General features: G+C 43.3%; 1 long non-coding RNA gene across 4 annotated transcripts; it reads left to right on the top strand.

Annotated features, from left to right (window-relative positions):
* The first annotated feature begins 1,223 nt into the window (after positions 1 to 1,223).
* On the top strand, positions 1,224 to 23,503 carry LOC148403839 (uncharacterized). Of its 4 annotated transcripts, none has more exons than XR_015859163.1 (3): positions 1,224 to 1,372; positions 1,856 to 2,003; positions 23,299 to 23,503. It is a non-coding gene; the product is annotated as an uncharacterized LOC148403839 (long non-coding RNA). The 4 variants fall into 4 exon arrangements; XR_015859162.1 differs by lacking the exon at positions 23,299 to 23,503 and adding an exon at positions 20,333 to 20,443; XR_015859160.1 differs by lacking the exon at positions 23,299 to 23,503 and adding an exon at positions 8,943 to 9,997.
* Positions 23,504 to 24,805: the final 1,302 nt, after the last annotated feature.

Genomic DNA, 24,805 nt, shown 5'->3' on the forward strand with positions numbered 1-24,805 from the left:
TGAACACGTGTCACAACACATGATCATCTTTTACAGTCATTAGATAATCTCATCCATCCATCCGTCCGTCCGTCCGTCCGTCCGTCCATCCATCCATCCATCCATCCATCCATCCATCCATCCATCCATCCATCCATCCATCCATCCATCCATCCATCTCCTTCCACTCGTTTTATTTATTTCGATAAATTGGGGATGGAGGTGCTCACCCTACCCGAATTTTGGTATGTGTGTACCACACTTTAATCAATTCTTGCTTTAAATACATTATTTTGATGTATATGTACCGTATAGTGTATTTAACAGAAAAGTTGGCAATAACGCACAACTGTGACATTTTGTAGAGTTTCAACTCAGTTCCGTTAGCCTGCTTCCGTCTTTGTTCGGGTCAAACCAACTCCAAACTCAGCCTCCAACCAGTAACGTTTGGCCCAGATCGCAATATTGGGTTACAGATGCATTTCCACGGGATTGTCCTAAAATGGGGACAAGAAGAAGTAAGTGATATGACCATGAGGAGATCATATTAATGGAACGTATACACAAAATAATCCCACAGGACTTCCTGCCTGTTCCAATTAGAAGCCGCACCCAGCGGGACAGGTAACAGGAGAACACCTTTCACAGGGAGAGATTGGGAGAGGTGCTAAAACGTACACACACACACACACACACACACACACAAACACACACAGCCATTGAACTGTGATTAATGTTACATCATTGTCATTTTAATAGTTTGAAACATGACCCTAAAAATAAAATATTTATGTGCCAGAAATTGTAAATCAATAACATGAATATTTCCTCAAAGGATTTTTAAAAAAGTATATAGTTATAACTGCAGGCACTATATACTGAATTCGAGGTATGAAATAACATACAATGTGTCTAATTGAATGTAATCGACATTCAGGCTGTGTAAAAGTTAAATAGCTCAGTCTTTATGACTGAATTCAAAAAGTATAAAAATCATGTAACAAGAGATTAGTGAAATACAAAAGAAGCCAAACACGCAGAAATGAAGGATATACAATAACAATAAACAATGACGATTTCAGCTTTGTGACACATCAACAATAAATCGACAAATACTGAAACCAAGTTGGGAACTAAATACAAATAAATTGATGAGACAAGTCACATGACACAAGTAGCTGGAAGGAGCTGATTGGTTAACAAAAGGAGTAGGGTTAATGAGAACAGGTGAAGATGAACCAAACTAGCAGACAAGCCATGGACGTGACACAGGAAGACAAGACATAAAAAACACAGATCCATTTCTGTATCAGCAATGATATGAATTGAAAATCAGACTTATTTGAGGATTTATGTGATGATACATCAAAAGCACGATTGGTCCAAATCTAAGGTAGGATGAATAATTGTATTTTGTTTTGTATTTGTTTTTACCACATTAATGATGTCTTAATTGTATTTCTGATTTGTTGCATGTTATTTAAAAAAAAAAAATCAAATTGGCCCAAAACACTTGAACACGAGGGTAGCACAAGATGATATACACCAAAATCCTTTTTTTTAAACACTATACTAAACTTTCTCATGACCTTTTCTGTTGATTAGTTGCGAGAGGTCACATGGTTCCACTACCTTATAGTAAAACCTATGCAAGTTTAAGTGAGCAAATCTATGATTCCTTTTAATAATATTCCACGAAATAGTGGCAGAGAGCATGTCTGCTGATTTGATGTGCCTCAAACCGATCGGTGTGAGTTCGCCCACTGAATATGCATGTGTGTGATGTGTGATAGGGATCTTTTGTGGGCTGCGTTATAAATTTTCATCTCAGTGGTGTGTGTGTGTGTGCGTGTGTGTGTATGTGTGGATCAAGCAGTGTCACTGGAATCCACAGTGTTGTGAGAGCGCCATACCTTTCAGCTTCATTAAACCAATTTCACGCCGAGGTGAGCTAAGAGAGGAAGCTCTGAATCCAAGCGCCGCCGACAATGGAGCATTGAGGGGACGAAGCGAAAGTAAATTAGGTACCACTTCACAGATGGCAAATTAAAATCTGAAAGTTGGATAGGAAAAAGTTGAGCTGAGATGATTATGTCTTTATTGTGCCCTCGCTCCTCAATCTAGAACCTCCCCCCCCTTTAGCAAGCACCTTTGCCCTCCTCCTCCTCCATCTGCAACCTAACTCACTAAAAAAAAAAATAATAATGATCTATTTCTTGTCCGGTAATTGGTTTCTAAGATGCTCCCACTCAAAAAGCCGATCTCTGCTTATATTCTTCCTTTCATCGGATTAATTTGCTTGAGTCTTATCAGCCACATTTCATATCCAGGAAAATCATATGAATTAAACATTGATATGTGCGGCTTATTTCGAGGCCGACGCTGACCTGCCACCAACGTCAAAGTGCCTCATCGTCTTAACGTCTCGTTGTTTGCCAACACAACACAAACTGTCATCTAAGACAAACTCATTTTTAATGGCCGTTTGTGAATGTGTATGTTTATTCAATAATGCAAGTCGTACTAGCCTCTTGGTGACCTCCCTGACCTTCTTGTTTTCTAATCATATGTGATGTGACTACAAAAATGTCAGGAAAAAAAATCACTAGAACATTTTGAGATACATGGCAGGTGTATAACGCTAATCACCGACCCAATGTCAGTTTAATGAGGGTGTGTACACTTGTGCAACCACGTGATCGCAGATTTTTTAAAAACTTTTTTTCCAATTGAGTTGTACAGGTCACATTAATATTTTAGATCTTTGTTTCAAGCTCAAAGCTTTGTGTGGTGAAGTTGACGAGACAACAAGGCACATCTATTTGGGGAAGGAAGGGGATCGATATAATTTTTAACATTGTTTTTTATTGTTTTTTTTACCCCCACAAGTTGTTAAACACATAACGGTAAAAACATTTTGACACTGAAAACAAAACAACAAAATGTTAGTGTATATTAAATCCTTGGTTGAAATTCCAAATATTACCCAATCTGATTTATTTTTCAATCAGCAATAATTTCAATCAGTGAGTTATGTCTTTACCATTATTGAAATGGGGCCATACACTCGTATGATGGATGAACTGCATGTGAATGTACATCCAACAAATGCATCAGCATGAAAACTGGGGTCCATCCAAATTGGCAAGCAAGGGGGTGCAGGGGGGGGGGGGGTGCTTCGTCACAACAACCAGGCAACTTTAGTGGACCTTACTCTGCTTTTACGAGGGCAATGACGGCACACACACACAGACACAGATGGATCACCCCCCCCGCTACCTCCCATCCACACGTCCTCCAGAACCCTTCACGCCCCCCCCCCCCCCCCCCCCCCCCACGCCATAAAAGCATCCAGAAGGAAACAAAGAGGGCAGGTGCTTAAGGCCGCATTGAGCGCTCACCTGCACCCAGCGGGGGGGGTAGTAGTGTGTCCAGTCGAGCCAAGAGGCCCTCCAACGCATTCACGCCGACACTCAGCAGGCACCGACGCTAACGGGACGCGTCCGCCGCACAACGCTGCAGCTCAAGTTCTTTTATTTTTGATTAAGCTTTAACAGTATAGTACAATAAAGGTGCAGAACAAAGATGTGTGGAAAAAAAAAAGATGCTCACATTTTGTAATTTTTCCGGAGAAGACCCAGAAACACCCGAAGGAAGCACCCTTCATAAGATGGGGTGTTTCTGAATAAAATGAATTAAAAAAAACAGTTGACAACATAAACATAAGTATAGTAGAAACAATATAGTAAATCACCGGTGTCAAACCCGAGACCTGGGGACCATATCTGGCCACGTCATTTTATGTGACCCGCAAAAGCATATCAAACAGTTCACCTTTCAAAATGGTTGCTGAAATCTGTGCCATGTAATAAATTAAAATATTGCGATATTGCAAGCATTTGATTGTTCTGTAGCTTCAACAATAATTGAATAAACTTGACTATTCTTGACTTCTGATTTCAAAACTAATTATCCATCAAATTGTTCATTATTGTATATGTAATGATATGAGGAGGTGACTAAACATTTTTAGGGCTTCTGTCATAAGACAGAAGGAAATGTGGACCGCGGTAAAAACATCTGATACCTCGGAGTACATCAAGACAAACTAAAATGTGATTAACAATGTTTTGCAATTAATAAAAAAATACAATTCATTAAAATGAGCATGCAAGGTAAACAAAAAAAAAAAGCCTTAGTCTTGAAAGCTTTATTTTTGGCCTTATTAGGTGTTCCTAATAAAGTGTCTAGAGCAGCAAACTACGGCCCGCGGGCCACATCCAGCCCACGGGGCCGTTTAATCCGGCCCGCCAAACCTGAATAAATTGTATTATTAATTTTTTTTTTTGTCATTTTCCCTGCAATTACCATGTTTACCCAATAGTTGGGGAAGCGCCCGCCCGAGCATTTACTCCCGGAAGCCGTGTCAGAAAGCTCGGTGCGTAAGTGCGTGTACGTACTAAGTAGTAGGGACCCGGCGCACTCCGGGCTCTATTTCCATCAGAGTCGAATTTCGAGTGTGGGCTGTGACGTCAGTATTCTCGTAATTCGCGCGCTGAGCTTTCAGATACAGTTTTACGCTAATGCCACCCACAAACCTTCCCCTGGAATCCTTCCATTAAAATGAGTGGCCCGAGGAAAAGAACGGTGGACACTGAGTGCCGAGTGTTTAAAAAAAGAGTGGACAATTTGGCTCGACCAACGTGTGTGAGCAGACGTTCAGCCACATGAACGTCAACAAAGGCCATCACAGATCTAGGTTAACGGACCGACGCCTCGGCTCTATCCTAAGAATTACCACAACAAATTTTACTCCAGACCATGATGCACTTGCAAAAAAGGGAGACCAACAATACTATTGATTTCTTTATTACTTTATTTAGATGTATTCATTCACTGATTCTTCAAGATGATGTATTTGGTCAGAATGTTTACCGTCAAAAGGTTTGCCCACCCCTGGTCTTGCGCGTAACAGTTGTTGCGTTTAGTGGAGGCGAAGCGCAGGCAGGCAGATGGTGAAGCCCGGCAGAGCCGCAGGTAGAAGACACGGCGACGGGGCAGGCCAGCAGGCTGTCAGCAGGGGAAGGCCACCGCTTGCCGCCCGGCCTCGAGTGACAGATGTGTGGTGAATCTTTAACCCGGCTCGTCCGCCCCCGAACTCACCCCCCCTTCCCGCTCCCGTCGCACCGCCGCCGCATCTGTCCCCTGCACCTCGCAAGTCGAGCTGGGCCCCCTCCTGTGAGAAATAGGCGCCTCAAAGGAGAGGAGCCATCACTGGCCTTATTGATTAGTTTGGCCTCATTTTAATGACCTCAGGGAGTCATTACGGCAGGCAGCCATTGTCTTTGGGGATTTGTTCGCACTTTCTCCCGCCATATGGGAATCCTCCTGTTGCCACCTCAAAGCCTGCCAAGAGTAATAACTTGTGGAATTAAATCTCAAAGTACAGTCAACCCTGCTTATTGCCAGGGTTACGTTCCAGATCCACGCACGTTTCGAAAATCTGCAATACAGTGAGACCATAGAAAGGTTTTTGATATAGTTTTAGCTCTACAACTTGCATTCAAACATTGAATTTGTTTTTTCTTATCAAGTAATTCCTTAGCACCTGCTTTCATTTCAAAACATCGAAGCTTATTGTATAAAATCACTTTGAAGAAATGAAAAGAAGATTCACACACTGGCATGATTTTTTTGTCACTTAATATTTTGACGTTTGTAAAATAGATCTATTGAATTGACAGTCCTTCCTGTGGGAATATTTGCTTTAAATTTTATAGTTTGTTTCTTGAAATGGATTCATCATAAAAAGTATCGATCGATCTCGCTATCCATGTATCCATCCATCCATGTGCCCCCCCCGTCTCGTACTTACTGTGTCCGCTTCCTGGCTCAGCCAAGACAGTGGCCAGCGATGGTTTATTTTAATTGAAAATTAGCAGAACAAAACAGGGGCAAGAGGATCCCTGAATGGGCCCCAAGCACATCGCCCCAACCTCCCCCACCCCCCCCACTCCTCCCGCAGCTCCTTTGCCGTTGAATAATGCATATGGGAGAAAGTAAACAGCAGCCGCGGGCCTTGCCGGGGGAACAATGGGCCGCACACAACCCATCCAGGGCGCCTGATTTTATTACGGGCTTGTCAATCCGGATCCCCGCCACCACCACTGCCACCCCTGCTCCACGAATACACCCCCACCTTCTTCACCCCACTACCCACCCCAGCCTGGGAAATGTGGGACCTCGGCCAGACAGCAGCTGCTGACCGCTCAGTACTGACCCAATGCACCCAACAACCTGCATGATGACTCTCACACCACTGCATACCTACACTGGACATTCATTGGATGAGCGTGCATGTGTGCGTGTGTGTGTGTAGTTGTGTGTTAGACTGTGTGTGTGTGTGTGTTGGTGCATATGTAGAGCATATAAGCTTGGAAAACTGACATCCTACTGCACCAGTCATGTTCAAATATCGCTTGCTTTAAAAGTTATAACACCTTTCGGTGACGTTGATGCTATTCGTTAGCCTCTGCATTGCATTTTGAATTGTTTGCTAGCATGAAGCTAAACTGACCAAAGCCAATTGGTTGTTTTCATGAAACATGTAATTGATTTTCAATTTGATAGAAAATGTTTGACAATAAATAAACAAACAAATAAATACATAAATAAATTTAAAAAAATTGATTTCTAACAAACGGACGAGAATACGTGCAGCGAACGTGCCAGCGCAGTCTGTAAGGTTCAAATATAAAAGAAAGTAATAGCAATATGAAAAAGTTTTGGTGCATTTACTCTTGAGGCTGAAGCAGCCAAATCAGTACTTTTACCACTACTTTTATTCTTGTGTACAGGTATCTGTACAAAGTCCGAGTACTTTTGCCCCCTCTGCTTCTGGAGCATTCACTTGTAAAACTTGTCATCCACCACCACACACATTCTTTGTATGTGTGCGTCAGCCAGGCCATTGAGATTCAGGTCTTGCTCGTGGCCTCAGTCAAGTCCCAGTTGCCATGCCGACAGGCCAGTGGTCTCCCAGGATGAGTAATGATGGGATGCGGCCGGGCACTAACGTCCCAACAAAGACCTCATTACTACCGCAGCACCTCATAACGCACCATTGTTGTCGAGTGCTCCCCGACATTAACCTGCCTGCACTTTGGCTTCCTCCACAGCATGGACGGCATGTGTGTGTGTGTGTGTGTGTGCGTGCGTGTGTGTGTGTGTGTGTGACCCTTGCTCACGAAAGTTGGTCCAGTTCATCCCAGAACTTTACACAAGACGATTTTTTAGTTTACATAACAATAGGATTTGTGAGCCTGGAAAACAAAAAGTTATGTTTGAGGTGCGTCTTTCAAATTAGTGTTTCAAACCTGGGTTAGGGTTTCAAATTATGGTTCTTAGTCAGGTTTAGGGTTCCTAACAAGGGTTACAATCCAGCATTATTATTATTATTATTATTATATTATATTATATTATATTATATTATATTATATTATATTATATTATATTATATTATATTATATTATATTATATTATAATTATTATTAAAGTAGTGTTTTAAACCAAGGTCAGTGTTGGAGTTGGAGGTGAACCCAAAAGGGTTGTGTAGACTTGTGTCAGCGAGTGGTGCCGAGAGTTCAAATGGAAACATTGTGAAGCAGCATCGAGCTGATACGCAGCACACAAATACAATAAGCTGCTCATCGCAGTTTGTTTTTCTTTCAATAACCCAAAGTTCATGGTTTTGAAGATGCAAGAATTGTGCCAGACAGCGACATTCTGTGACTTACTCCCGCCCGGTGCTTTGTGACTTCAAACATTTTAATGCTACAGTGGACATTACCAGCCAAGTGTGAAGTGCCATAAGGAAGTGCTGCGCAGAGGTGTTTGCGCATGTCAGAGTGTGTGTGCGCGCATGCATGTGTGTGTGTGCGTTTGCGCGCGTGTGTGTGTGCGTGTGTAGGCTTGGATGATGCCACAGGATGTTTGAGTGTTTGACTTGGTCTTAAACAACATCCTCTGACAGAGACACCACGGGCTGCAGATGAGGCGAGAGATAAGACGTGATCTAGGCCTTCACCCCGGCCATTGTCCCGCTTATCTCTAATGAAGCGCTATTGCCCGCTAATGATGGGGAGGAGGAGAACCAAGGCAGGGGTCTCGTCACTGATGGAGAGCAAAAGTGTCAAATTGGCCTTTCGGAAAATAGGGAATGTGGCATTTGATAAGGGCGATCGCGTTAGTTTGTACGAGACTAAATGTTTGGAGTCATCCACATAATTTTATGTTTTCCATGAAAGCATTCTGCTCTGATGAAGGAAGTCACAATCCACCTCTTTAGGTTTAATTAAAGAGGCACTGATTTCATACAAAGTACGGATATTTGGGGGTAAATAGTTCAATACAGACATCTGGAAAAAATAAGTGACCATAAATATCACTGGATCCTTTTTTGTATTTTGAGGATTTTTAATTTAATGCAAATGCAATGATGATAATATACTACATAAAAATTGCGTTTGAAATTTCAGTTTTCCTTGAGATGCAAGGCAAGATGGAGGCTTGTGAACAGTACTAAAAAGCAGTCAGCGTTATAGCAAAACATACTCAGACTTTTACTAGAAAAAAAAAAACCAGTTCCCCCAAAATGATTTTTTTCCTCAAATGTATTGCACAGATAATAGGTGGAAAAAGTTTGATATTACTCATCTTAATCTCATTTTTTATACTACAAAAATACTGCCGTTTGAAGATGGGTGTGTAGACTTTTTCAATGAAGTCATTACCAGGAGGTCAGGATTATCCAAATCCATCGCATGGCAATCGCATGTATTCCAATAATCCCCGACGGGGTGATTTTTTTTCTCCAAGATGGCGTCTTTGTTTCCGGCCGATGAGGCGTTCACTCAGGTGCCTGACAGGATGTCTCGCTCGTCCTCTCTGGTTTCCCCCCGCAGTGCCGTGGAGAGTGGCGGAGCGAGTTATCGGTCGGAAGTCACCACTCCCTAGTGCCAAAGTCCACCAGAGACCCAGGAGTAGCTTCGGGATTCACGTACATCACTGTCGTGGCGGGAAACCGAATACCCGCTTGTCGGGTGCAAGAATTATCGAGGGTTTCTACGAGCAAACAAAGTGAAGCAGCATTGTGTTTCCAAGATCCTCAACTGGGGTACAAACACCTGAGAGCTGCTCAAATTGGCAGGACATTTGAATCTGACCTGAAAACTCTTCACCACTGTTTTTAAATTTTGGTTTTGTAATTTGCTAATCCATGCCAAGGGTAGTCAAATACAAATCCACAAATACTAAAATATTTAAAGAAAAAAACAAACAAACAGCTCAGGTGACAATTCGAGGAATGGGGGTGTGGAATTGTGCTTGGATGTGCCCCCAAGGGGTGAAGACTAACCCTGACCCTATGGTGGAATTGAGGGACGGACAGGCAGGATCTCGTGCTCCTCGTTTTTTGTAGGCAGACCTGTGATGGCTTGTGGTCATGTTGCCTCTTTCAAGAATAGTTGTCCCCTGGGAGACTGGCACACTGGCGGCCCCAACGCAGGTCACATCACATTGCAATTACAAATCCGAAGGGGGACATTTACGGGTCAGATTAGGTTTTCAAATGAGGGTTTCAAATGTTGTTTCAAATAAAGTATAGTGGAGGGTTTTCAATTGGGTTAGGGTTTTAAGTCAGGCTGAAAGTTTTCAAAGAGGGTTTCCAGATGAAGCCTATATTTTGACTTCCAAATTAGGATTTCATTTGCCTGTTTTGAAAAAAAATGCTTAGGGTGTCACTTTAGGGTTTCAGATTACTTTTAGGGTTTTAAGACTGACTCTCATACACTGGTGACTATTCACAATGCCACTGTGCATTTAATGCAAGTGTATAAAAAGGAGGAAGGGGCATCTGGCCTGTCATGATTGAGTCATTTTTTACACCATCAAGTCATTTTTTACATCACAAGCCATTAAAATTAAATCAAGTGTTGCAGTCCATTATTAATTATGTTCAAAGTCATTAAAAATCAATTTTCATAACAATCATTCTTGAACGCAATCACTTCAAAAACTTCACATTTCCAAAAATATGAAGATGATTGTGGTGTTGCTTATCCTGCCTGCCCGCAAATAAATCACTCAGTGGGAGAACGCAAACAGGCCCCGGAGACACCTTGCTGGATAGGAGCAGATATTTGGTTACACCTGATAAGATTACATTGGAGACAGAGGGATGAAGAGGAGGAGGAAGATGAAGAGGGAAGAATTCAAACCCAGACTCAATTTTGTGACGGTCTTCCACCGATCGCAGCGTGGAGATGCGGGATAGAGCTAATCCTCGGCTCGGGAAAGAGACGGTTTCCGGGTCAAGACGTGTTGAGAGCGGATGGCCGACGGAGGTCAAAGGGTCGTGTTTACCTGGAGCAGGTATTTCCTCTGGGAACTGATAAGAGTCGGGGAGGGGAAGTGCTCGGTTCCAGGTGAGTGCAGAGGGGCCCGCAAAATGACACCGTGCGCACCTAGTTGAACCCCCCCCACAAATACATACCCACCTTCACCTCACCCCCGAACCCGTAACCAGCATCAAGCCCCGCCCCTACGTGCACGCAGGTCAGCTACTTTGAGTTTCCATCCATCCTTTTGCTGAACTATTTCTCCTCATGAGTGTAGCATGCTGGAGCCTATCTTAGCAAACTTCGGGTTAAGGTGGACACCCTGACCTGGTTTCACCCACACTCACAGCCAAATTTAGAGTGCTCAATCGACCTACCATGCATGTTTTGGGAAGTGGGAGGAAACTCATAGGACACCCATGCAGGCACGGGGAGAAGATGCAAACTCTGAACTGAGAGGCGGCCCTGCCACATCATGTCTTTTTAAATCCTTATTATTTGTTAATGTGAAAAAAGTGAGAGAAAAGTTCATTTCAGGTCGGTCACAAGATACTTTTGAGGCGTCACCGTGTTTGTTTTTCCTGCTCTTCCTGCTCCTCTTCATCACCTAGTTTAGCAGACACACATAGCATGCACAAAATTTACCTCCCCCCCCAGGGTGGGACTGAGAAGAGTCAGTGAGCTAGAACGTGTTAACAAGCACAGTCTCGACCACTGTATTGAAAGACATGCGTGCACACACACACACACACACACACACACACACACACACACACACGCACACGCACACGCACATGCACATGCACACACTCCACCTGCACACACAAAGTTGACTGGACACAAACGGTTGCGGGTTAGGGTTATTTAAGTTAGGGTTAGGGTTATTTCACAATCAAGTTTGTGTTTGTGGGTCAGGTTTCAAAATTGGAATTCAATATAGAATTTGGGTTGGTGGTACACATGGTCAATTAATTCATTGTCCGTTTGAATTAAGAGGGCATCCTTATTTGAGCGGAACCCAAGTAGTTTGAGAAGCTCCGGTCTCAACGAGGCTGTGTGAGTTTGAACATCTGCGCTAGCGTGCGTGAGAGTGCTACATTGTGCAGGCTGTACAATATGGTGAAGAGATGGCATAAGAGAGCAGGAGTGCGGCCTGCCTGTCTGACTGTGTGCGTGTGTGTGTGTGCGTGCGCGCACGTGAGGTGTCCTCCAACGTCCTCGCAGAAAGCCTCATTAGTGGCAAGGAGCTAGCGAGCTAGCACATGGCCGCCATTGTGACCAATCCAAACATCAAGTCCTCTCCATCCGAGCCCCCCACTTCAGAAGCCCACGATCAAATCCTATTTTTCAGGTTCCGCAGCTGCCCCGCTCTGCCGGAGCACTTAGCCGTGTCATTCTATCCGGCTCTCCGGGCCTCCTCCGAAACAGGCCTGTTTTGTGCTCACTCGTCTCTGATATGACTCCAGAAATGGAAATGAAGCCATGGATCTTCATTAAGGGGAGGCAGGTGTCCATGGAGACCCGGCCCAGGTGAAGGAACCGGGAGTGTGTGTGTGCGAGTGTATGTGTGGGGTGCTGTGGATGGATGGGTGGGTGGGTGGGGGTTTGGCAAACTGCTGGACAGCGGGCGGGGCGGAATCGGATCAATGAGGGTTTCGATACTTAACATGTGACAGAGGTGGCAGAAAATACTCGGTATTCAAGTACAAGATGATAAAAAAAAATTGATAAGCGTATTTACGAAGGTAAAATGGGACATAATGACGTAAAAAAACTCTAAAAAGTACAAATGCTTTTTTATTGTCAAATCATGAACTATTTTGACAAGTTGACGCATTGAAAAAAAAGCTGAGCAGTTATAAATGGCAGTCGGCCTTCACCGAATTGCAAACAGTTGACTCAGGTTTTAAGGCTCCATATACAGTATACTGGATTTTGTTTTTATGAACCTAGAATAATGAAATAATGGTCAACCAAGAGAGAATGAAGGAGGGATTATAAAGATAAAGCACATTTTTAGAGTTGTTCTCAATGAACGATTACGCAATTCAGTGACTGTATTTCAGTGACAGAGACTCTTCACGCTTTGCTTTCTAGCCACAGGCACATATCAAACTACTATAAATACAGAGAAGGTCTATTCTAAAACACAATATAGGTATTGCGTTCGTCACACTTTTGCTTCAAACCTCCAAAATATTTTTTTTTTTGCAAATTTTTAATCTACTGCAACAGCGTTTACAAGCGGTCAGCCACTCATAAAAAGTAGTTTACAATACGAAACCATTACTTTCCGAAAATTCTTAGCAAGGCCATGGATGTCCATGGATGGGTATTTTGCCACGTCAGGCCTGGCATACACACATTCTACATTTTCAACATTATAATGTGCACACAGAATGTCTTCAAAATCTACTTAAGTACAGTACTAACTTTTTGAATGTGGTTACTTCCCATTGCTGCTAATTGATAGGCCTGAGTGACCCCGCTACCCCACACACACTCCTTAGCTGTGCCTGCCCCCCCCGCCCACCTCACCCTGCCACCCACCTCCACCCCAGCACTTAATTGCCCATGTAATGAGCTGCAGTGAATGGGATTACTTGTGCGGAGGCACTTGAGGACCTTGTGCATCGGGGGGCACCTCCTGCAGCCCCTCATCTCCAGGGAATACATTTTGGATGATGTTTTCTATGACGCATGGTCGTGGGGTGGGGGGGGGGGGTTGAAGGGAAGGCAAAAAAAACCCAACCCTCATCTCCTTGCCGCATCTGTTGTAGGCACATTAGGCCCTCCACATCCTCTCCTTCATCCCAACCTCCTGCCTCAGCCACTCACCCCCTGTCGGCCTTTGTTTCCCTAATTATTCATTACTGTGAGGTGGCCTCCGCTTTGAAACCTGTGGAGGTGGATGAGGCTTGGCGCTGACCCATGATGCACCAGAACATCCTGGAAGCCTGAAACGTGTCCCTTTGTGACGGGACACCTGTTATATCTCCATCCTTCATCGCGCATTAACAACTCAGGGGAGAACACAACCACCACACAACGCCTGTGCGTGCAAAAGGTAATTTCCTTTTTGTCTATGCTGTAACCGTATTTGGCAGTTTGAGACTTGGCGCCGTTAGCAGGTAGAACCATTTCATCGTTCTCCCAGCATATGAGTGAAAAAAAGTTCAATAAGTTAAATGAAATTATCAGTCATAAAGAAAAGTCAAATATAATGAGGGAACCTGTCTTTTTGGTGTTGATGGAGGATTCAAACTCAGGTAACAAGGAGGCAAAAATCATTAAATTAAAGAAACACAAGACAAGACTGGCTGGAGGCATCTGATTGGTTGACACATCATATCAAGTTAAGTTTATTTATATCGCCCCAAAACACAGAAACGTCTCAGATATTAAAGACATCCCCTGATCTTAACCCCCAAGATGGTAAGGAAAATTAAAAATACAAACAAACAAAAAAAACTCAGGCAGATGTTCGTTTAATCAAGTGAATTGAATTAGATAATAATAATAAAGGCTTGTAAGAGTGATGTTAATTTTATTTGCCTATGGTGTTTTGCCTTGTGTGTTAGCTTAAAGCTGGAGAGCATTCCTTAGTCAATGTTATGTGGTTGTTTAAATTGAACAAGTTGTAATTGTTTTTGTTTCATGTTTGATTGTGGATCAAATAGAAGTGCCATTAGAAAAAAAAAGTTCACCATCTGCAAAACCGCGGCTTGCTGTAAAGTACATCACCACGTTACAGTGTTAATTTGTATCTCAAATGTTTGCTCGCCAGTAAAAAAAAAAAATCTGTCGAGTGATGATATCCCCCAAAATGTGATCTCACTGTATCTTTTTAAATCCCGGGGAGCGCCAATGCAAATGTTTACGTTGCGAGTTTCCGCATGTATTTAACACTGCGGCTTGGCGCTAATGCCCATATGTAAAGTGTGAAGGAGGCCTCTCCATGGTGCCCACGGCCGCTTCTCTTCTCACGCTGTTTTTAGTAAAATATTAGCCCCCGCAGGCCTGTGCGGGGCGGCTGACAAATAAGAGAGCTGTTGTCCCCCTTCTCTCACAGGGCTGAGGGTTAATGATCCCAGTTTCGGGGGGTTAAAGCCCGCCACTAGGCCTTTCTCCCGCACCCCAGCAGATGTTGCCGGGACTTTAATGTGGTTATCAAATCGGAGTGCCCTCTGAGCCCCGGGAGCTCATTGTGTGCCGGCGCATTCCGGGGCTTTGCCGTGGTGACGAGGCATCCTAGGGGCCAAGCTGGCCTCCCGCTGGCTCCCCCACTCATCGCTGACAGTCCACCCCCGTCCTCCTCTCCGCCGCCTCCACCACCTTCTTTTCTGGCCCTGAAACTGTCCCCTCTGTGTCATAAAGTCATCCTTCAGCGGACCCTCGCAAGTCACGCTGGGCTCACGAGGACTCACTCTCGCTGGACCACTAACAGAGTTCAGAGGTTCGGGGGTCCGCGAACTGTAGCGTATATTCAAAATACGCTCACTGCCAGCCGGTTCAGAGCATTTTGACATTTTCAAGACCAGAGGATATTTTGTTCAAAGGTTTATTTTTACAACAAACCTAGAAAATTGACACACGTTTGATAATGGTGTTTTCATTCTTTAGAATCTGCAGAAGTGGGGGGGGGGGGGGGGGGGGGGGGGAGGTGGGTTGCTCGAAATGCAGCCACTTCTTCCAGTGGACTCACAAACTGCTCACCTCATATGTTTTTTCACTGCAAGGTAGATTTATTACTGCAGGAATTTAGATTTTAAATGTTTCTTCTACAGAGTAGAAAGTATAATTTTACAAAAATAAAGTAATATTTTTTTTCAGTTCACTTGTTATAATTGTTAGCCTCGTGACATAATTGTTCAAGTCACTTTCATTGTACTGTTACCGAATCAATTAAGAAGACTGATAATTGTGTTTTCCTTGTCTTTTGAATATGTTCAAATACGACTTAAGCAACCATGCTATCCGGCTAACCATGTTAAATTTTCATGTCAGAATGACTTACATATATGGCGTTTGTTTTTTTCTTTTTGTAAAGCAGCTGGGACCTTATCAAATTTCATCTTGTAACATTGCAAACTTATTTTCTCTTAAATGGACAACATTACAATATTAATGAAAATTTTGTAGTCACCAACTGGTCCAAGGATGTGCAGGGCACCTGGTACCAGTCCGTAAAGCGCCCCCATCCCCGTAGACAAACATTTATTATACAAATTCGGGCCGAGCATATTCGTTCAATGTAGCATGAGTGAACGATGTCCATCAGAACTGAGTTAAAAGTAAAAATTTCCAACTTTTACTCCGAAAAATTGGGTTAAGGACGGGTGCCGATGAATCGGTTGTATAAGCTGGTAAGGCTTGTCCACATGTAACACGCTACCGCCGCCACCACCCCAGGTAGGCCATCGGCGTGCAATGCGTCACGGCCTCTTTTCAACTCTGACACCTCCTAAGGTGTTGGAGATGAGCCTTCGGGTGAACCTGTGCGTGCACACACACGTGCACACACACACGCACACACGCACAGACACACACAGATTGAATGGCAGCAGCTGTGGGATTGTTTGTACACAGATGCGTGCATGCTTGATGATAATTGCCTCGCAGCTGCACTCAGGAGTCGGAACCGGGAGCGTTTTTTTTTTTTTCCTTTTTAACCCCTCTCGTTAGCTCAGGGCAAGAATGTGGGAAACGGCAGTCATCTAGTAACTCAATTAAGGACCACCCGACCCCACAGCCCCTGAAAAACCACACACTCACACACACACTCATGCAACTGCTACCTTACACCTTTGCTGCCAAAAGAGAGATGAGAGTGTCCGTATTAAAGCTTGTGACCCCTGCAACCTCTTTCCTGGCCTGGGGAGCGTCAAGTGTTTAACCAGTGAATGAATGGATGGATTTTTGAAGGATAACGTGGGGTACACATAAAACAATAATCACGTGGATTTTGATATTTTACTTCCCTTTTACAAAGACCTGATTAGCGGATATGTTAAAGATCGGCCTTGGGCGATAATCCCGTGAAGCAAAGTGTGTTAGGAGTAATTTTGGTAGGTTTGGGTCCTCTGAAGAGCCAACAATCAGAAATTGTCAATCGGTTGATGATATTAAACACAGTCAGTATTTACGTTTGAAAGAGTTTGCAAATGAATTGTCATCGCTGGACAGACCTGCAAGCTTTTTGTGTTTCTTCTTCTTCTACTATTCTCTCAGGATGGCTTGTGACACCATCCTGCCTCTCACAGGTCAGTCCTGGTATTACGGCAGATAAGTCGTGTTTCACATCTACTTTACACCAAACACATTCAAAATAAATCTCTTTAGATATTAAAAATTGGTGGGACAAGTGAATAATTGCCGTTCACAGGAGTTGTAATTTTTCATAGCACATTATCTTCGCACACCAGATGGATGGGTGACAGTTCCGCAGAATTAAAAGCACTTTTACAGTTTATTTTATCACAGTTTTAAAATAGCTACTAATAAGGAAAGGAATGGTGGTGTAAGGCGATGAAATGGATTGCTTTAATGTGCAGTAATGTATCAGAATATGATGGGAATGATGACAGGCAACAATCAAGGTGCTCAATTAAGTGTGTAACACTCCGGACATCAATTACCCAACTGATTGATGAGGCCAAATGATCCGACTCATTTTCTCCACGCAGCGTGAAAACAGAAAGGAAATTTTGTTGATGAATGATTTGAATGTGCAGCCACGTCCCATCAGTTAAGTGCATTTTTTTTTTTTTTTTTTTTTTGGTGAGTGTGTCGAAGGAAGTCAAATTCCAGAAATAACACTTTAAAGAATCGGAGCGCAAATTGCAAAAACAAATATAGCTAATGGTTTTAAAATGCATTGTGTAAAAGCAGTTAATGTATCAGCTGAGTTGTATTTCTTTTCTTTATTTCCATTGATGGCCGTGATGTTCCTGCGGCCCGCTGACAAAAGCCCGAACAATGTTTGAAGAGCGCCTTGAGAGCAGTTTGGACTAAAGCTTTGGGGTGTTTTATCCCGCGCATGTTGTCAATGTGTAGTGGGATAATTGAAGCGATCCTCCACGATGGGATCTATTTATACGGAGCATAATTCCCTCTGTATTCAGGCATTATCATGGTGTCAGTACAAGCACAAAGACACAATAAGGTCAATATAATGAAACTCCAAAACAATATGGTGTTGTTCGACCCAGAAAAAAAAAAGGGGAGCCAGCCCAGATTGTTTGCTGGGCTTTTAGTGAGCTCTTTGCAAAATGAGCATCATCATCGTGTCATAAATATGTAGTTAAAATTCAAAATCCAATCCATAAAGTAGACATTAAAAAGGAAAAATAGTGGAAATCCACACGCCATTTTAAACTCTAATTTCTATTGCAGCAATACTGCAATTAAATCTGTATTACTACAATTCACTACTTGCCACTAATATCGCAGCCTAAAAACAATGTGCATACTTATCTAAAAGGTCTAATTTTTTTTTTCCATTTAGGCTCTTATTTAATTCTTAATTTCAATTTTGTGTTAGAGCCAACAGCATCCGCAGCGACCATAAAAAAAACACATCAGTTTATCTGCTTTTTCCCCCCTATTAACAATTTGACAAACAGTCGTTTTATAACCGGCCCATATCATTCTGCTTGACTTTGCCCCTCCGAGGCTGAATTCAGTTATTGATTGCCCGTTCAGTTTCACTTGGAAAAGGTTGATAAAAGGAGGTTTTCACTTTCTCAATTCGATGTGACAGCTCCCTAACAAGAAGAATGGACGGAGCCCATTCACAGGCAAATCAAGCTAATCCAGCGTGCCCCCGCGCTCTCAATGGAGAAGTCACAGTCCTTCCCGGCCCATTCCATCACTTGTCCCCTCAACACCCCCCACCCCCTCTCTTCACAAGCCTTCAAAGTTAGCCCAACTCCTCAGAGAGACAACATTGCTCTTTGTGCGAGCTTCTCCCTCACCAACACACGGCTAAATAGCTTCGTAAATGTGTACCGAGTCAGAGCGGAAACAAAAACCCGGGTGCATAATCAGTTTGCTTTTGCTGTAATCTGCTTTCTTTGCACTTCCAGTTCTGTTTGTTTTCCACCTGTTGCTTTCGCAGGCCCATTTGCAAACAATTTCAGTCAGGAAAATGTAGAAAAATGGAAAAGAAAATACATTTAAATTTAATAAATGTTATCGTAAGCGATAAAGCTTTCAGGTGTTACCTGCAAAACTCACTTGTTTGCTGTTTTTTGTAATATGCATGCAACCTAAATTTAATGTTCAACTACATCTGTGTAGAATAATAAGTCTGTGGTTTAGCATTAGCAAAATTTGCCCTACTTGCAATTCTTTCTCATCGCCTTTGTTATCCGGATGCTAGAGGCATTTTTAAAAACATTTCAGCATTCTTAACTGTTGCGAAAAACTATTATTAATTATTTTTTAAACCCCCAAATCTCTCCGATTATTTGTTTTGGTGAATCACGAATAAAAACATGAACTATTATTTAAGTATTAAAAAATGAAATGCATGAAAACAAAAAATTTAAATTGACTATTCCATGACTTAAGAGATAAACAATTCGAAGTTTGCATATTCGTTATGATATTGAATATCTGCGGCTACAAATGTATACAAAACAACTTTTATGATCATTAGCATAAAACTATTTACAGTCACACATATTCTTTATCCTCTGTAATGACCGTCTGGTATTAATGCAGTTTATTTTTATATCAGGATGTCTGTACTATACTGACCCCAAAAGGCGAGGAAAAAAATTGTCCATTGAATTGAAGCAAAATCTGTGATTAATTCCTTAGATTCTATTTTATTGTCATAACTCTACAAGCCATGTTCAAAGCCAAAGGTTTATTAGTGCTTAAAATTATTTTTCACCAAAATTATTCCACATCTTTCGTTAACATTCAAGCTCCTTCCACATTTTTCACTAGTAAATAGCACATCTCGCTCTCTAAATTCATTTTCAATCAGTAACAGTCTTTCCTTCAATGACATTGTTAACACCATACTGGCAGTTTTCCAAAAACACATGGCTCAATTATTGTTTGATTAATTGCGGAGTTGGGGACAGTGGCTCAGTTGACTGTCGAGGTGAGTGTGTATCACACTGAGCAAGGAAAGTTTGCGAGGATTTGCGCAGAGCCTGAATGTTGATTTTTCGTAAGGCTTTGTTCAAACAGTAACAAGGACGCTCAGCAGATAATCGCCAACAGTTTTAATAGACGTCAACACGACAAGAAAAAGTGTTTGCAACCATCTACAACCGTTTGCAACCTTTTAGGAACGCTAACAAAATTTGAACAATTGGTACGGATCAGTGAAGAATGACTGGCTGACAACTGAAACTCAAGTGCCGGCATCCAACATCTGAGGCAACGCGAATAAGTCCACCCATCCTGAATATAGCGCCCAAATTGGTTTCATTAGGCAAGGTTTTTTTTTTTTTTTGTCAACATAAACAAGCTCTTTGTGACGTCTTTGTGCCACTTAAAGAACTTTACAAGGTGTCGTCCGTCTTGGGTCAGGAGAGCGCAGAGGTCTCATTCACGTCTGACTTTGCGCGTCTTTGTGGTGGGCGTCTTTCAGGTGAAAGAAAAGCGGAGCAGATTAACATGACTTTGCTTTATCCGCCACATACAGTCCTCAAAACCATAAAACACGTCCCAAAGGCGAGTCGGCCCCCGCTCTGAATGCACACTTGTTCCTGCTCTCAATTCAGCTTTCAGCCCCCTCTAAGGAGACAAGGCCCAATCACAATATTGTCAAGGCTCTGTTGGTTTTCTGGTTCAAATCCTTGTTCACGCTGTTTGCTGAGTACTCATCTGCTGTGACAGCCTTCAGACAAACACTGAGTCCTGAAAGAGGTCTCCCACAACCAGATCTTTCCTGCTGGGCAGTGGCTAAAACGCTCCTTTCTCTCCCCATCAAGTGGAACCCGGCCTATTGAGCCGGGCCCTGGGATCCCTCCATTGAGGTGGGCTACGGGCCAGCGCTTCGCCCCTTCTCGCCCCGGGCCACCCTCATTTTCCAGGGACACCTGTACCCCTCAAGTCCCATCGTGGGAAACTTTGCCACCTGAGCGCTGTCGGGAGGCAAAGGATGCCAGCGAGACCTTAGAACTTTGTTTACTGGCAAACGCTCACACGGATTGAAGCTGAGGGGATTAGGGCTTCAAGAAGTGCAAGCCAACGCAAACATGTTTGCCTGGTTCTGCTTCTTATTTGGGGAAGTTTGATAATATCAATATTACTAGTTTATTTTTTTTATACACCAAATATGAATGAATGAACACTAAGACAGATAATTGTGAACAAATATCCTCCTGTTCTGGTCTCACCCAATCAGTTTTAGTAATTTATAGTAACTTTAGTCATTTTGACATTTTCATTTATCACAATGGCACTCATGGTGATTTGCTGACGTGCCAAATCTGACACACTATGGCACCAACTAAACACGAAAGGAGCACTAATTCAATGTCAGGCTTTTTCTTTTCAGTATCAGTTGCTGGTATCAGCAGCTTCTACAAGTACCCGATACCTTACAATAAGGCCGGTCTCCTTAATTAACAGAATGGACCAAAAAAAAAAAAATCTTAAGTAGAGAGTGTGAGCGGGGCCTACTTTTGGCATCCCTACACTCGTATAACATTTGGATAGAAAGCTCGCAAGCTCTCTCCGGGGCGACGCAACCCCCTCTCAATCTCCATGGCACGCTGCGAAAAAATGGCATCAATTAATCAACATTCATGGACCGTTTACTCGAGCTCCCCTTTGTGCGCGGCGGCAGGGTCGAATCCAGACAGAGAGCAGGCTGTTCTGCGGCAGCGCAGACTGCGTCACTCCAGCCTTTGTGCGAGAAGACCATCAACTGGTGTTTCAGGGAAGTCTCCCCCCCACACCCCCCACACACACACACCTCCCTTCCCCTCCCTCTCAGCTTCTTCCTCTCGTGCCCTCTCGGTACTTGGGGCAGGAAGCGCTGTCTCTTAGAGGAGGCCATCTATCCACCCATCTATCCTTCCTCTCGCAGTCCAATTGACAGCCATGTATGAAGAAGACATCTGTCCATATTTGAGCACATTTTGCTGCAAATGATGCCACCCCTCCATCCTTGTCAATGTGCTGACACTTGGCCCGCATAATAACCTGCCAATTCTTTGAGGCGCAGAAGAAGCGCCTTTAATTGCCGCCTGCGTTACGAGCCCCCCCCCTACAATCGCACAATCAATTACGGCGGAGATGCCTTTCCCCACGTCGTGATGTTTGCCCCAATTTAGTGCACTTTTCATGCACTTGTGCAACTGTGGCTCGCCCTTTTCACAGCATGCAAATTTGGCACATTTGGCTAGAAATGGCGCGTAATTGCCCATATTGAAATCTACACCTTTCTACGAGAAGGTTCCTGCCAGTTAATTCTCATTAAACCTTCTGCGTGAAGAAAAAAAAAATCCAATTGCATCATGCTGCAGCATGAATGCCATCTGTAACATCTTGTGTTAAAAGCAAGGAAATTGGGGATGAAATGGATGCGAACCTGCGCCCTTCAAGATAGAAAAAAAATGAAAAACCATGCGGAGCGTGACATTTGTTTTGTGGAAAAATTGTTGGAAATATATCTTTGTAACTATAAAAAAAATATTGCACTTACAAATAGTTCCAAAGAGCAAAGTCACCATTGCCAATAAAACCTGCAAGCTTCTATGAGAATAAAAAGAAATCAGGGAAAGCCTATGAGAGCTTCCGAACTTTATTTGGAATGAAACAGAGGCACTTGAAATGGTGGCAGGTGTAGGCTGAGTCCCACTATGAATATAAGTTTGAATTTTATTGGTTAGTTCAGAACACAGCCCCACTTAAAGAGTAAGCACACTTGTTTTTCTCCCCCTTTGAAAAGATATTCTCTATATTGTTTACCCCCCAATGAGATCACAATAACTGAAAAATAAGACATTTTTGATATCACCAAAACACTTTGTTAGAGATTTGCTCACTCCAACTTATTTGGCAAGAACCACACAAGAGAGTTCTTTTAGACACCTGCAGCTGGAGAGTTCACACGTTGAAGGAGTGACGTTTGAAGCTCTCCCAACTGCAAGGACATATTTATTAAGAGAAAGAGTAGACTGAATAGGAAGCCCTTGTGCTCTAGTCAAAACATATCAGGGGGTGTTTTACGACCTTGTATAGAATGGGATTCATTACCGGTTGCATTCCAACATAATCATACGATAAGGATACTCTGTAAAACCCTAACACACTTTTCAACAGGGGTGTGTAGACTTTTGTGTGTCTGTCTCTTTGGTAGTGTAGTCACCACTTTTAGGCACAACTATTAATGACATCAACTTCAAATCATCCTTCTAACCAACAGGTTGAAAACTTAATTATAGTATTATAATATATAGCACATAATATTAATATTATTTTTAAAGGAAATAATAATAATGATGTTAAAATGGACTTTCTGATACCTTAATAGAACGATCATCAAAATAAAACAGAAGAACATAATTGACCATCATATATCGTTGTCTAGTATTGTATAAATGTTTTGAAGCATTTTTTGACGCATTACACGTTCATATTTTTCAAATTCATAAATTATGCTGTGTGATTTAACAAAACAGACACAGCCCAATTAGTAAGGAGGTCCAATGCGGCTGGCCTCTTCTACATTCCAAAAAACTGAATAGTGTGTCAACCTGGACATGCGATCGCCACCAAAGTATTTTCCTCTCCTTTTATACGGCCGTGTTCAGCGTTGTAGTCAAAGAAAGACAAAATAGTCTCCTTCTGAAAGACCCTCTGAGGCTGAAGTGGTGGCCCGAGCCCACTCCAGACAATGCCTTACAAGATACTGTTTAAATTCATATCCGCTCCTCTTTTCTTCCAGGGGGACACCTCCACAAACCGCTGACCCACCGATACACAATTAGAAGTGATGCGGCAGTTAAGGCGACAAGCAACTCTGTTTAACAGACTGTCTTTGACCCTCCGCCATTGAATAAATATAATGCCCCCAATGAGGGTAAGACACTGGGCTGGAGTGAAAAGGGAGGCGATTTTAAGCTAAGTAGTTAAAGACCTTTATGGAGTATAACGCCATTATCTCGCTTGAATAAAAATAGGATTTAGTGTTTTTTTCCACTTAATTTCAATCAAAAGAGTCCCCACCTTACATATTGCACTGGTAATGTAATGGAGAGAGCGCCACAAAAAAGGCTTTGTGGCTCTGACACCTCCTATAGTCGCACCGTGTTGTCCTGCCAGCAAAAGGAGAGAAAGAGATTTTCTTCCCGGCGTTGCTATCTACAAACACATTCTAATTGATGCTGCTGCATTCCTCCACTGGACGCATTCAGTGAATAACGAGCCTCGGACTGAATGCCCATGAATTGGTCCCCACCAAGCAAAGCAGTAAAGCTTTACGGGCCCCCTGTCCCCCGGTCTCCCCACACTGCCGTGGCGGCCAGCGAGCAACCCCCCCCCCCCCCACCAAACCCGAAAAAAAAAAATTAAAAAAAAAAAACTTCCCCAAAAGCTCTTCTCTTAGCTTTACCGCCCATTAAAGCATGACCATTGTGCGGGGGATGCGGCCCACAAAGGCTGTCAATCTCTCCGGGTGCATGCGAAAAGCTCGGACTCACACAGACTGGAGTGACGGACCAACCCCCACCACCTCCTTCACCCCTCCGTACCCCTCAAAATCCTCTCCCAGAAAACTTCTCAGCTAACTACCCCTCCCGCCCCTCCACAACCCACTCTCTCCCTTGCTCGCTCTCTCTTCAGGCCCAGCGCACAAAGCATCAATCTGTCTTCAGCCTCAGCACCCTTGGCCCTTTGTCCCATGTGCAGGTGCCTCTGAAAGCGCCCACGGTCGCCCCGGCCTCCGCGCACGCCACGCCTAGACCGCGGACAGGAACTGCTGACAAAGGCCCAGTGTGGGAATGAGGGATGCGTGCAGGGCGGGAAAGGGGGTAGCGGGGGTTGCGGCTGTGTGTGTGTGTGTGTGTGTGTGTGTGTGTGTGTGTAGGGGGGCTCTTCTAAGACAGATGGCTAGGGAAGTCTCCCAACTCTTCCACAGGGGCTGTCAGTTTAAATTCACAAGTACGACCGAGACACACCAGAGGAGAACCGGAGAGGGAATGCCCAGAAAATTCAGTGGCCTGCACTTTAATTCAACAGCCAAGGCCTTTTGTGTTTTGTCACAAATCCATCATGTGTTTTGGGGCACATTCTGTGACTCCAAACCAAATTTATTGGCCAAGTTATCAATTTGGGTCTGGTACGGTAGTAGTTTGGTAGCGCCTACCTGAGGGAAGGAACTGGAAGAGGTGACGGGTCGAGAGATTTCTTCCTGCCCATCTCTTCATCCTTGCAGCATGCAAGTCAATAAGAGT

The sequence above is a fragment of the Syngnathus floridae genome, chromosome 1 (assembly GCF_059516105.1).
Source record: "Syngnathus floridae isolate MCC-2025c chromosome 1, RoL_Sflo_1.0, whole genome shotgun sequence".
NCBI classification, from domain to species: Eukaryota; Metazoa; Chordata; class Actinopteri; order Syngnathiformes; family Syngnathidae; genus Syngnathus; species Syngnathus floridae.